We start from the raw sequence: 15,259 nt of genomic DNA on the forward strand, positions 1-15,259 counted from the left end.
TGGTGCAGTGACTGAGTCTTTAGCTGCAGTTTGCACTGTGTGTGATCCCTGTGCATCCCCAAGTTTTCTAGATTTCTTTTTTCTTGTATAAGTTTGGGGTGAGTCTGTGTCCCTAGCCCTTTTGACATGTGCTCCTGGTTGGGAGCTTGTTTCAATAGTAGCATCCTTTTGAGAGGATGAAACTAGAGATGTGCTAATTTCCTTATTAAGCACCACGGTTTATTGGGAAACTGTGGTGTGGCTAGGTTTGGGTACACTCACCTCACCATCCTTATTCTTAGGGTTTCTTTTATGTTCACCCTGTCCCTCACCAATCTTACTTACCTTCACACTCCCATTTTTGTGTTTGGTAGATTTTGAAACTTGTGGTTTCTTTGATTTGGATTTTGAAGATTTGGATTTTATGGCTTGGGTACGTATCTATTGGGTCATTGACACAGATGCCATAGCCACAGTCAATAGCAAAGAAATTTTAGAGGTAGAAGGAGTAGGGACAAAAGCATTTACCTCACTTACCTGAGGGCCTTCCGTGATAGGTAAATAAACAAGGGGCACCTCCTTGTGGTGATCAGCTCTATTTAAATATGCAATTATTCTCCTTTCTTGAACCCAACAATCCAGTTTGTTGGTTGGGTTCTCAATTACAAGGTCCTCACAAACATGGTTATCAATAATCATAAAAAATCTAGCATAATAAACATTTTTAGATCTCTTTTTGATCTCCCCTAACTTGTAACCTAACTCAAACATGATAGCATCACTAAATTATAGTAATTATCAGTAAGTAACATGTAGAGCATGTTAAGCATGGTAGTGTTGATAGAATCAAAGTTGCTTATCTTACCAGAAAATACCTTGGTAACTACATCACACAGATAACTCCACTTTTTTCTAAGACCTAGCTTCCTAATCTCACTTAACTTAGTGGTAGGAAGTGTATAGCCAATAGAATTAAGTAAGCTAACTAAATCAGCATCTGTGTGTGGTTTAATAGTAGTGTTATTAGGAATTTTAAAGCATTCTTGAATAGTATCACTGTTAATGCAAAATTCCTTACCTTTAATAGAGAGAGTTATTATTTTGTCAGTTGCTTGATACACAGCAGTAGTCCACATCTCCTTCACAACTTCATAGTATATTGTGGGGTATTCCAGCATGGCATAACTAAGCTTGCATCCTTCACAAAATCCATCATTTTGTGATAATCCTCAGAGGGAATTTTTTTTGTTCACAAGAGCTACGAAATTGTTCTTCTCATAAATGAATCATGACTGAGACATGATCTTGACTACTGGTGCCATTGTTAAAGCAAGGAAATTTGCAGAGAGAAAGAGGATTTTGCTTTGAGGAAGAAGAGAGCAGTTAATTACAATAGAGAAAGATAAAAGTTAAAATAAACTTGAAGTAAGGCTTTTATGTATTCTCAGATAAAATGGGATAAAAATTAAAGGTAAAAATTAAAGACCCAATGAGAATTGCCCAAAAAAGCCGTTTAAAAAGTAAAATAAACTGTCAAAATTCTGTCAATTATACATCGTGTTATATATACTTATAGACTGTAAGTATATCCGATGGATAATGTTTAGAACTTTAATGGCTAAGATGTAGATAATTCGACGGATGAGAATAAAGTAATTATCCGTCGGGTTTAAAATAATCTAGAAAAGTAATTGATTTTTACCAAGCTATTCTATTTCGACGGATGATCAAGTTCGATGGATAAGGAACATCCGTCGAGATGTAAAATTTGACTTAGCCAAATTTTCATCCATAATAGAAAAATTGATTAAATTTCTGGCTGTATTTCAACTTGCAAAATTATCACAAATAATTTAAGAATAATTAAGCATACCTAACTCACTTACCAACCTAATGAAGGTGGATTTATCAAGTGGCTTGGTAAAGATAACTGTAAGTTACTTCTCACTTGGAACAAAATGATGTTCCACGGTACCACTCATTACATGTTCCCTAATGAAGTGATACTTGATGTCTATGTGCTTTGTTCTTGAATGCTTTACTGGATTTTTAGTAATGGTAATTACACTTGTGTTATCACAGAAAATAGGAATTTTTTCCACTTATAGAACATAGTCCAATAATTGGTTTTTCATCCATATAATTTGTGCACAGCAACTGCCAACAATAATATATTCAGCCTCAGTTGTAGAAGTAAAGACTGAATTTTTCTTTTTACTGAACCAAGATACTAGCTTGTTTCCTAGAAATTGACAAGTTCCTGTAGTGCTTTATCTATCAATCTTGTCTCCTGCATAGTCTGCATCTGAATAACCAGTTAGATCAAAACCAGAATCTCTAGGGTACCAAATGCTAAGTTTTGGTATTCCTTTGAGATATCTGAAAGTTCTCTTTATAGCTATTAAATGAGATTTTCTAGGATTAGCCTGAAATCTAGCACAAAGACAAGTAGCAAATATTATATCTGGCCTACTAGCTGTTAAATACAAAAGTGAGCCAACCATGCCTCTATAGCTTGAAATATCCACAGACTTTTCAGTAGTATTTAATTCAAGTTTAGTTGGAGTAGCCATGGGAGTTTTTGCAGATGTGCAATCCATTAGATCAAACTTCTTTAAAAGATCATAAATATATTTGGTTTGACTAATGAAAATTTCATCACTAACTTGCTTAACTTGTAGACCAAGAAAGTAAGTTAGTTCTTCCATCATGCTCATTTCATACTTACTTTGCATTAATTTGGCAAACTTTTTACAAAGTTTTTTATCTGTAGAGCCAAATATAATATCATCTACATAAATTTGAACAAGTATACTAGAGCCATTAACATTTCTAAAGAATAAAGTTTTGTCAACAGTACCTCTTGTGAAGTGATTTTCTAAGAGAAACTTTGACAAAGTATCATACCAGGCTCTAGGTGCTTACTTCGATCCATAAAGTGCTTTCCAAAGATAGTAGACATATTCTGGAAAAATTGGATCTTCAGAACTAGGAGGCTGACTGACATAGACTTCCTCCTCTAAATCTCCATTCGGATCGGCACTTTTGACATCCATTTGATAGACTTTGAAATTGGCATGGGCTGCATAGGCTAAGAAAATTTCGATGGCTTCAAGTCTTGCAACAGGAGCAAAAGTCTCATCAAAATCTATTCCTTCTTGTTGACAGTAGCCCTTAGCAACCAATCTAGCTTTGTTCCTTATAACTATGCCATTTTCATCCATCTTGTTTCTGAATACCCACTTGGTGTCAATTGGATTCTTTCCTTTAGGCTTGAGTACCAGCTTCCATACCTTGTTCCTTTCAAATTGGTTTAGCTTCTCCTGCATAGCTAGAACCCAATCAGGATCCAACAGAGCTTCTTTTACCTTCTTTGGTTCTTCCTTTGGAAGAAAGCTGCTATATAGACATTCTTCTTGAGTTGCTTTTCTTGTTTGAACTCTAGAAGATGCATCACCAATGATGAGCTCCAATGGGTGATCTCTAGTCTATTTTCTCTAATGTGGTAGATTAGCTCTTGATTAAGAGGCCTCATCATTATCTTGATGTGTGACTGAGTATTGATTAGAAGAAACTCCCCCTGAGTTTATGAATCTTTGATTTGAAGAAGGAGTTCTTTTTGTAAGTGATCTGTTTTAACTCTCAGCTTCTCTCATTGTTCCGATGGATGATGCACTTTGTATCTCGACTGATGCTAAATTTTGTGCATCATTGGAGATAGTCTTTTCTGCATTATCCTTAGCCATTGTTTATCTATCACTATCATCATCACTGTCATCACTAATCATCTCAATATTATCAAACTTGAGGCTATCATGCAAACCGTCATCTTTTAGTCCTTCAATATTCTTATCATCAAACACAACATGTACAGATTCCATGACAATGTGTGTTCTAAGATTGTAGACTCTATATGCTTTTCCAATAGCATATCCAACAAAAATTCCTTCATCTGCTTTAGCATCAAACTTTCCATGTTTTTCAGTTTGGTTCCTTAAAATGTAGCATCTGCATCCAAAGACATGAAGAAAATTTAGAGTTGGCTTCCTATTCTTGAATATCTGATATGGAGTCATGCCTTTTGCTTGATTGATCAAGGAGATATTCTGAGTATAACATGTTGTATTCACAGCTTTTGCCCAGAAGTAAGTTGGCAGCCTTGATTCTTCAAGCATAGTTCTTGCAGCTTCAATGAGTGATCTATTCTTCCTTTCCACTACACCATTTTGTTGTGGAGTTCTTGCTACAGAAAACTCATGCATGATTCCATATTCTTCACAAAATACTCTCATCACAGAATTCTTGAACTCAGTTCCATTGTTACTTCTGATTCTTCTAACCTTGAAGTCAGGATGATTGTTAACTTACCTTATGTGATTGGTGATGATTTCACTAGCCTCATCTTTGGACTTTAGAAAATATGTCCAAGAGAACTTTGAAAAATCATCCATAATTACTAGGCAATATCTCTTCTTTGAGATAGACAACACATTTACCGGTCCAAACAAGTCCATGTGAAGTAATTGTAAAGGTTCTTTAATAGATGATTTAAGCTTCTTTTTGAATGATGCTTTAATCTGCTTTCCTTTCTGGCAGGCATCACATAATCCATCCTTTGAAAACTCCACTTGAGGAATACCTCTAACCAATTCTTTCTTGACTATCTCATTCATGGTCTTGAAGTTTAGATGAGACAACTTCTTGTGCCATAACCAACTTTCATCTTGACATGCTTTACTGAGAAGACAAGTTACAGATTCTGCAGTTGTTGAGTTGAAGTCAGCTAGATACACATTGCCTTTTCTCCCTCCATTGAGAACCACTTTGTTGCTCATCTTGTTGGTCACAACACAGGCTTCTGAATTGATAGTGACTGAGTTGCTCTTATCACAAAGCTAGATGATACTCAACAGATATGCTTGAGTCTATCCACTAGGGAAACCTCTTTAATGATGACATTATCCTTTGAAATCAAGCCATATCCCACAGTATAACCCTTGCTGTCATCTCTAAAAGTGATACTTGGGCCAACTCTTTCCTTGAACCCAGTGAGCAGGGTAGAATCTCCAGTCATGTGCCTTGAGCACCCACTATCCAAATACCAAAGATTCTTTCTGTTTCCCTACACATATCAAAATCAAATCAAGTTGATTTTGGTACCCAAGTTTCCTTGGGTCCTGCCTTGTTAGCCTTTTTCTTTGGTTTCTTAGGTTTGACCTCATTTGACTTGGGTATTTCAAATTTATCCTTAGTCATTTGAGTTGGACCTTTGAAACCATTCACTGAAGCAAAATTGTCATGCACATTTTGATTAACAGGAAAGGGCATGCTATGTGCAAACATGTTATTCCAGTAAGGCATGCTAAATGGCATTTGAGGCATACTAAATGCAGCATAATAAGGATTAGGTGCAAATGGCATGTTAGCATATTGTGCATTCAAATTTTGTGCAGGCATAATATTAACATGTATTGTAGGCATGCTGGGAAATGAAGGAGGTGCAGACATAGGAGTAGGCATAACAAGTTTACAATTAATAGACAAATGATTAACACTACCACACTTAACACATATTTTTCTTGGTGCATATTTATCAGGTGTGTAGTTGTTATATTTGTTAATCCCTACCTTCCCATTTCTATTATTTTTCCTTTTTGATTCTGTTTTAACCTCAATCTTTTCCAGTCTGTCATTCAATTGTTTGATAGACAGATGGCCAACAGTAACTCTCTTTTCTTTTCTCACTTGACTTGATTCTCCTGGAACAAAGTTTTTAGAAACTGATCCATATTTATCATTCAACTTAGCTAGCTTAGCTTTGCTAACTGGCTTACTTACATTCGACGGATGTGGCTCATTGTCTTTCGACGGATAATCCTTTTGATTATTCGACGAATAATTTTCATCATCCGTCAAATCCACATCCGTTAAAAGTCCTTCAATCATATTGGAATCAAGCTTCTCCTTGTTCTTCTTCCAGGATGCATCACAAAAAGGTCTATACCTTGAACTTTAGTAATTTGAGCATGGACATCTCTAGATGATTTCCATGCCTTAATTACTTCATGTTCTCATTCAAGTTGCTTTCTTAAAATCTCTTCTTTCTTTAAAGATTAAGTTAATTCATCCTTGGCAGTTTTACATTCAATTCTTAATTTTTCAAACTCAATGAATTGAGACTCTAGCACATTATTCCTCTCACTTAAAAATAAATTATTTTCTATAATTTTAGCATTTTCCTTCGTGAGAGACTTAAGAGTTACACGCAAATGATAAAGCTCAGTAGACATGTTATTGATGGCATCATTGTACTCAGACTTAGTTAAATATGCTAGGTTAGTGGTGATTACCTGATTACTGGACGAACTAACTTCTGTTTCATCTGATTTGGCCATTAGGGCTAGGTTGACATAGTTTGTTTCTTCATCTTCATCCAATCCATATGCAGCCCAGTCATTTTCTTGTGTAATGAAATCCCTTTCCTTTTGCTTGAGCAACTCAAAGTATTTATTCTTATAATCAACAGGCTCAAACTTCTTTTTACCAGAATCAGGCTTTCTGCACTCACTAGAAAAATGACCTGCCAAGCCACACTTGAAACTCTTGAACTTAGACTTATCAACCATGTTTTTATTTGACTTAGCTGCTCCAAAATTCTTCTTGAATTTGATCTTGCCAAATCTCTTGGATAGAAAAGCAAGATGCTCATCTATGTCATCCATGTCATCTTGGCTCAACTATTCTTCATTTTCAGCTACCATCCCTTTACCTTGCTTTCACAAACCCTTGATGTGACGGCCTCAACCTTGGGGTCAGGAGTTGACGTCATCCACGACACAACAACCAACATAATAAAATTCATTTCACTGATAAAACATAATCACGACCCCTCTTACCAAGATCTTTTCTAGGTTTAAGTATGACTTAGGTTATAATTCACCACAAAACTAATTCATTACAACCACCTTGACAATACTATCTTAATACAGCAACTCAACATACCATTTATGGTCTGACACAACTACCTCAGAGGAGCCTGACATGGAAGGAACTGGAACTCTGCCCCCGACTACCACGGAAGAATCTCCTAGGTATCTGCAATACATATATAAAACATTTTGCAAGGGTGAGCAATCAATTGCTCAGCAGTACCACTATATGAATAATAATCAAAAACAGTTTATGATAAACATGTATAGGAACAGAAATCATAACTCGTTTATAGAAAACAAGGAAAACATGTATAAACTGGATATCAATACCTAGCATGCTCTGTAAAACATATCATTAGTTGTGTGTTGTATGAATACCAGAGTTCAATTTTAGCATGCTACTTTCATTTCCAAATCTTCCGTTCCATTATAGGAACCATAAAATCATTTATCCCGTTACGGGGACCATAAAATCATTTCTTCCGTTACGGAAACCTCAAAATCACTTGATCCGCTACGGGAACCTCAAAATCACTTGTTCCGTTACGGGAACCTCAAAATCACTTGTTCCGTTACGGGAACCTCAAAATCACGCTCAGATATAAAAGTATTGGTTGATCCCTGGTGAGACAGCTGATCAAGCTATCTCCATAGGACGACTCTTTTGGCCATCCCATAAAACTTGTTCCGGAACTCAGAGACTAGCTAGGTCCCTGTCACGCTGGGCCGGTGGTTATAATAGGGTGACCACTTCGCCTCTTACACTATCTTCCTGGCCGTAACGGGCCCTTGCATACACTCATCCAATTATCTGATCAATTTTTATCCATTTTTCCAAACCACTTACCTATCTCTTGTCAAAATAATTCTAACACAACACACTTTCCAAAACATTTTCATTTTATTCAAAATTTAGAGATAGGTACTTTCAGAAGTTACTTTTCCCCCAAAACACAAGTTAACAAAACAATTTTAACATAGGGGATACGTAACTTAAAACGTTATGTTCTAGTACGTAAATTTAAATACAAAATTATTCATATATAACTAAACCATAAAGATATGGTCAACGGTACTTGCCTTGTAGAGCTTTACAAATATTATCGATTGACCTTGAGCCGACTCACATGCTCAGGCTTTATCGTCTAACCACTAGATCACCCTGGATTCAACTTCAACATTCAGGTCCTTCGATGGGAACCTTACTGAGCTCGACGACTGTCCACTAGGATATTTTTAGACCAACGCCAACTCTTGGGCCTTTCGACTAATACCCACAGAGTCGAAATACCCTAATTTAGACATTTGATTATGCTTGACATATCCTCGCTAACAATCTACCCGTACGTTAACAAAACCCGACTCGTAACACACACATTATTGTAATAATGCATCAGTTAGGGTTCAAGTTCTCGAAAATCGTACGAAATTAGGGTTACTGGTTTTGGAAAAATATTTCATCACATCGTACAGTCAAGTTTCGTACAAGATACATATGAATTTATATAGTCGCTCGAAGTCCCGATAATCTCTGGATACGCTCCCATATTTCCGTAGTTCGATTTCCCGGAAATCGGGCAACACTTCATTTATTTATCGGCTAACCCGTCGAAGCAATTCGACGTCGATTCACCACAACAATCCACAATTTTATATTTCCAACCAACAGAACAACTCAACAATCACAATCAACTCAATTAACGATACGACTTAAAAAGAAATTAGTTATTTATTTTAAAATTTTAGGACTCAGAATTAATTCATCACGGTCCACCGTCGGCTCGCCGAGGCTCATCGCCGAAGGCGGTAAAATACGTCGGTTGCCGATAAATTTCGGTCTTCCTTATAGATTCTACTGATTAATAGATTAAATTAACTATATCGACATATCACTTAATTTCATCTGAAATTTTAGAACTAAAATAAAATAAAAAACAATCAGTTTCAATTAAGCGCGTGCACTATAGAACAGAACAAGCGACCGGAATGTACCACACCCGGCCGGAAAACAAAACAGAAAAAGGCACAGACAGAGGATCTGTAGATACACAGATATAAAGATATATATATATACTATACATCAGAGCCACCAACCGAGAAGGGGCAACTCAGAACCATAAAACAACATCACAGAACAGCACCCAATTCGGACAACAGGAAACAAGGAACAGCCGGAATTGCAACACAGAAATCAAGCACAATACACACACGCATGCGTGTATATATATATAACAATCAGTCTGGAAGCAAATAATGGCGTAACTGGCTCACCGTAAATTAGAACCGCGGTGGAGCTCCGGGAAGAGGGGAGAGAGGAGATGAAATAGGGAGAGAGATAAGAGGATAAAGAGAAAGATGCTTTTGTTTTGTTATTTTTTTAAAAGAAGCCAGCACCTGCCACGTATAAAAATTAAATGGACACTGAGCAAATAATTTTTTGAAAACCAACCACGTGTCCAAAGAGGATTTATACGAACCTCTACAGCCCGGTTTCGCTCCGCGATTTGCATTTTAACGAATAAACTTGCGGGTGGAATTACCCGAAAAATTATCAAACTAGTTTTAAAATTTCCGAAATAATTAGAAACTAATAAAATAAAATTTCTATAATTTTTAAACCATTTTTGAATTGCAACTACTACCCGCATTTGACAATTTAGCAAACCAAAGTGCGGGTAAAATTAATCCAAAAAATTTCCCAAAAAAATTTAAAATTTTCGGAATATTCCAAACTTCAATAAATATGAGTTTCATAATTTTTGAAGAATTCTGGAATTAAATACGGATTTTATGAATAAATGCAATCAGAAAATCATACAGGGCTAAATAATTGATGAAATATTGATTTCTAAATTTCATAAACTCCTAAAAATAATAATTAAAATTATGAAGCAATAAAAATAATTTTAGAGATAACCCAATTATTTATGGAGATAATTCTTTAATAAAATCATCTTTTAAATATAAAAACAAAACAACACAGTTCACAAATAATTACTCAAATGAATCTCGAACACCAATAAGCACTTATAACTCATCACAAAGTAATATCCAGCTGACAGAACCCACACACATATTTTATTTATTGAATTATTTAGTTATTTAATAATTACACATCTAATTAATACAGAAATGTACGAGTCGTTATATCATTCCCCCCTTAAAAAGATTTTATCCTCAGAATCTGATTTAACTAAACAAGTGAGGATATTTGTCAAGCATATCTGACTTTAACTCCTAAGTAGACTCTTCTACTCGATGATTCATTCAAAGCATACTCACTATAGAAATAAACTCATTCCTAAGGGCTCGCTCATAACGATCTATGATTTGGGTCGATCATTCCACACAGAACAAATTTGGATGAGAGCTCATTGGCTCCTAATCAACGATTTGTTTCAAATCAGAAATATATTGCTTTAACATTGACACGTGGAAGACACTATAAATTTGCTGCAACTGCGACAACAGTACTAACTCATGAGCAACTTTATCTATTTTCCTCGACTCAAATGGTCCCATATATTTAAGACTCAACTCACCCCTTCTAATCAAACCCAACCAATCTCTTCCAAGGTAAAACTTTTATCAATACCAACGATCCTACTTCTATATCCATACTCTTTCGATGCAAATTTGTCTTCTTTCTTTGTCCATCCCGAGCTGCTTCAGCTCTTTTCCGAATTAACACCACTATGTCCTTGGTGCGCTGAATTAACTCGGGACCTAACAACATTTTTACTCACACTTTCTCTCAATAGAGGGAAACCCACACTTATGTCCACACAGGGCTTCGCAAGGTAGCATTCCCTCACTAGCATGATAACTATTAACAAAGCAAACTCAATTAATGGCAAGTGATTACCTCAGCTTATTTTTAGATCCAAAACATATACTCTCAACATATCTTATATTGTTTGAATCGTCTTTTTACTTTGACCCTTCATCTACGGATGATAGGCGGTGATTATTTTTAACTTAGATTCCAAAACATTTGAACACCTCCTACTCATTTCCATCCGTTAAGGCTGGAAAGTAATCTCGTATCTTCACTTTTTCTCACCTTCAGATATTTGAACTTCACATTCAACTTTTTTTTATTAACTCGTCAGCGATTTTAATCACATTCAGTCCTTTCCTTCTGCACAAGGCATCTATTACTACACCCGCTTTGCTTAAATGGTCATTAATGGAATAATCGGAATTATTTGTTAGTCTCATCCAAAATTCATACTTAAAACTTAACATATAGTAGCTTCCCTTCTAATCTTTGTAGGGAAATCCTTGGGCGTTCCAAATGGACATCCTTGGTCTTTGAATAGTTGAGGATATTATCAATAAATACAATCATGCTTATCCAAGCACTCATTATACACCATGTTCCCTGACTGATACACTTTTTAATCCAAATGATATTACCAAAAAAATTATAATGCCCATATTTCATTTAACCGCATTCTTTTATACGTTCTCAGGCTGAATCTTAAGTCAACCCTCGAGGAATAACACGCTCCTTAAATTAGTACATAAAAGTAATCAGTTTTAGATAGGGGCTGCTTATTCTTATTCGTCGTTTTGTTAATCTCTCGATAAATAGTACATAATCTCATAATTTCATTCCTCTTTTCCCATGGCATCACTGGTGCACCCCACGGGGATATATCTGGTATGATCGTCTCCCTTCCGATAACTTTTGTCATTACTTCATTCCCACTGGTCGCTGGAGAAACTCCAGTGTAACGACCAAAAAATTATGCTTGTATTATATTCTAATAAAGATAATTTATATGTATTATTATGTGATTAAGTGTGTTGAGTCGAAAACCCTAACTGCTATGTGCTACGTGTTGTTTGTTTTGATCGGAATGTGTTTCGGGTATTTATTGAGTGTTTTATTATAAGTTATAGGTTTTATATCAAAATCCGTACAGCTCAAACAGTGTTTTAAAAGCCCATATTTCAAACAAAATCATTGGCCCTATTTTTCCAAGAACGGCCTATACTACATCGATATTCTGAACATCTAGACGTTTTACAAATTTACCTCTTTCACGAAAAATGACTTTTCCGGACCCCTTCAGGAGTCAAAATCCCCACAAAAATCACATTTTTATTTTTATATGATCATGAAATTATTAAACATAATTTTTCTTTGCATTTTTGTAATATTCACAATTTTTGGAAATTTTTGGCATATATTTTGTATTTATTGGATATTTAAAAATTCATAATTAATACCCAAAAATTATAAAAATTGGGGCCAAATATTTTTATTAGATGTGTAATTAGACATTTAATTTTATTTAGGGGTATTATTTTCATAAATATAAATAGGTGATTTATTATTAATTAATTAGTTAATTAATAATAAAAAAATCAGAAAATCAAGAACAAGGAGTGTTGGTGATGAGAACTGCAAAATTTAACCTCAGATTTCATAGTGTTTCTGTGCTCCAAATCTTTCATGTGAGTAAGCAAAACAAAGCTTATGATCTCTACTTTCTATTCGTATCGTCAATTTCATGTTTTGTTGTTAAGATTTTCAATTCGAATTTTAGGGTTTATGAACTGAATTGGGGATTTTTGATTGTGGGGTTCTGGGTTGAATTTGATGCTTATGATAGTTTCATATACTTGTTTACAATAGATTTATGCTATTCAATTCATCAAAGTAAGGTTCTAAGTGTTAGTTCTTAGTTTCAAGTTTATGTAATTTTATTTTAATTTGTTTTTGAAGTTACATGAATCTGAGATTGTTGTGGTTATAGGGGTTAGATTGTAGAAGTAATAAGCTTTATTTTAATCTATTATTCGTGATTTTTCGTGTACAAAATCGATACTTTGAGTTTTGTCCGGAAAATGTTATGGTTTGATCGGAGAAATTGTTTCCGGGGTTACTAGACGATGTTGTTGGCATGGTTGTGTTCCTGGAGTGATTTGGAGTGAAAACCCACCAAGAAATGAATCAAATGGTGTTTGTTTTACCTGGAAATCGAGCTCGTCGGATTCGGTTGCAGCTCACCGAAGTTTGTTTTGTTTTTGGCCGGAGATGACAATCTGTGCGACGGGGATGGAAGAGGATGGTGGGATGAGGTTCCTGGAAGGCCGGGGAATAAAAACCCTTAGCTAATTTCGTTGTTGCATCGCTGTAGTGGCCGGATTGCTTCGCCGGAAAACCACCGGCATCATTGTCGGTGGGGCTTGTTAGATATATTTGAGATGTTATGTCTAATATGTTGCATGTTTAGTTTTCAGATCTTAACAAACAGAAAATATCAGTACTTACTGGAAGTTAGAACTTAATGATATTAGAACTTAGATTATCAAAAGATAAATATCAGAAGATAGATATCAGAACTTAAGTACGGGGGGACTTACAATTAAGGAAGGAAGCTGATTTACAGGATAGAAGATCGAGACTAATACAAAAGAAGATATGCATGGAAAGAGTTAGAAGATAAGAAGACTTGTATAAGATATCTGATTGATATATTTTAGGAGACAGAATTATATTCCATATCAATTAGAAGTTATCTTGTAACTGTGTACTATATAAACACAGACATAGGTTTACACTATATATGTTATCATTATCGAGAAGATCATACATTGTAACCTAGCAGCTCTCGTGATATTTGTTCATCACTGAGAGAGAACAGTTCCATTGTAATAGAGTTTATTATATTGAATATATCTGTTTACTGTTACTTATGTTCGAAATCGATTTGATTGTATTAAACACTATATTCAACCCCCTTATACAGTGTTGTGTGACCTAACAATTGGTATCAGAGCTTATCTGTTAACACACATACAGTAAAGATCCAAACAATCATGTCTGAAGAAGCAGAAAATCCAACCAAGCCTGCCAAAACTGAAGAAACTCAAAAGATTCAAACCCACAGTCGATATGAGACTATTAGGATTCCCATACTGAGACCTTCTGAGTATCCCATATGGAAAGTGAAGATGGCTATGTTTCTGGAAGCTACAGATCCAGAATACCTTGACAGAACTAATGAAGGACCGCATAAGCCAACCAAGCTCTCCATTGTAGTTGCAGATCAACCAGTAAAGACCATACCAAAGGAGAAAAGTGAGTATACAGCTGAAGATATCTCATCCATTGCCAAGGATGCAAAGGTAAGGCATTTGCTGCATAGTGCCATTGATAATGTCATGTCAAACAGGATAATTCATTGAAAGACTATAAAGGAGATATGGGATGCCTGGGAGACAAGATGCCAGGGAACTGATGCAATTAAGAAGAACAGGAGGACTATACTCACTCAAGAGTATGAGCACTTTGACTCAAAACCTGATGAGTCATTAACTGGTTTATATGACAGATTTGTCAAACTCTTGAATGATTTATCACTGGTGGATAAGGAATATGATCTTGAAGATTCTAATCTTAAATTCCTTTTAGCTCTTCCTGAAAGTTGGGATTTGAATGCAACTACTATAAGAGACAAGTTCTGATGATGATGATGATTCAGAAACTGAAAGTTTACCTGAAATAGATGTTGATGAAGAGATGATGAAATTGTGTGCTCTTATGGTGAACGGTATCACAAAGATAGACTACAGGAAATTTAGACAGGGAAAGAAGTTTTCCAGGAAAGGTGTAAGTGCTGATAAGAAAGGGTTCAGAAAGTCTGAAGACAAAAGTGCAAAGTCTGACAGAGGAGACAACTCAAATGTCAAATGCTACAATTGTGGTGAAAGAGGCCACATATTTCCTGACTGTAAGAAAGGAAAGAATGACAAAGGCAAGGCATTTGTCAAAAAGAAGAAAAGATGGACAGACTCTTCAGATTTTGAAGATGAGGTGAATTATGCTTTAATGGCAAATGTTGATGGCGGCCCTGAAACTGCTGAATTGAAGGTACCTCAAACAACTTATGCTTTTCATACTGATGATATTACTGAGTTGAGATTATATCTTAAAACCATGTTTATTAGCTACAGAGATCAAACTTTAACATGTGAAAGATTAACTTCTGAAAATCTTGCTTTTAAGAAAAGGAATGATTATTTAGAAAAAGAGTTAGTTATGTTCCATCAAACTCAAAAAGAAAGAGATGATGCTTTTTACGTTAGAGATGAATTACTAAAATTGAATAAATCTCTAAAAACCGAGTTCGAAAAAGAAAAAGAGATTATCAGGACTTGGACTAACTCTGGCAGAACAACTCAAAATTTATTAAATAGTGGAAACTGGAAAGAAGCCTTAGGTTATGGAGATGATAAAAGTGAAAAAGGAACTGAACAAATTGAGACAATTATTGTTAAACAAACTACTAAGCCAAAGGTAAATCCTGTTAAGTTTGTAGCTAAAACTTTAA

The sequence above is a fragment of the Apium graveolens genome, chromosome 7 (genome assembly GCF_009905375.1).
Source record: "Apium graveolens cultivar Ventura chromosome 7, ASM990537v1, whole genome shotgun sequence".
NCBI lineage: Eukaryota > Viridiplantae > Streptophyta > Magnoliopsida > Apiales > Apiaceae > Apium > Apium graveolens.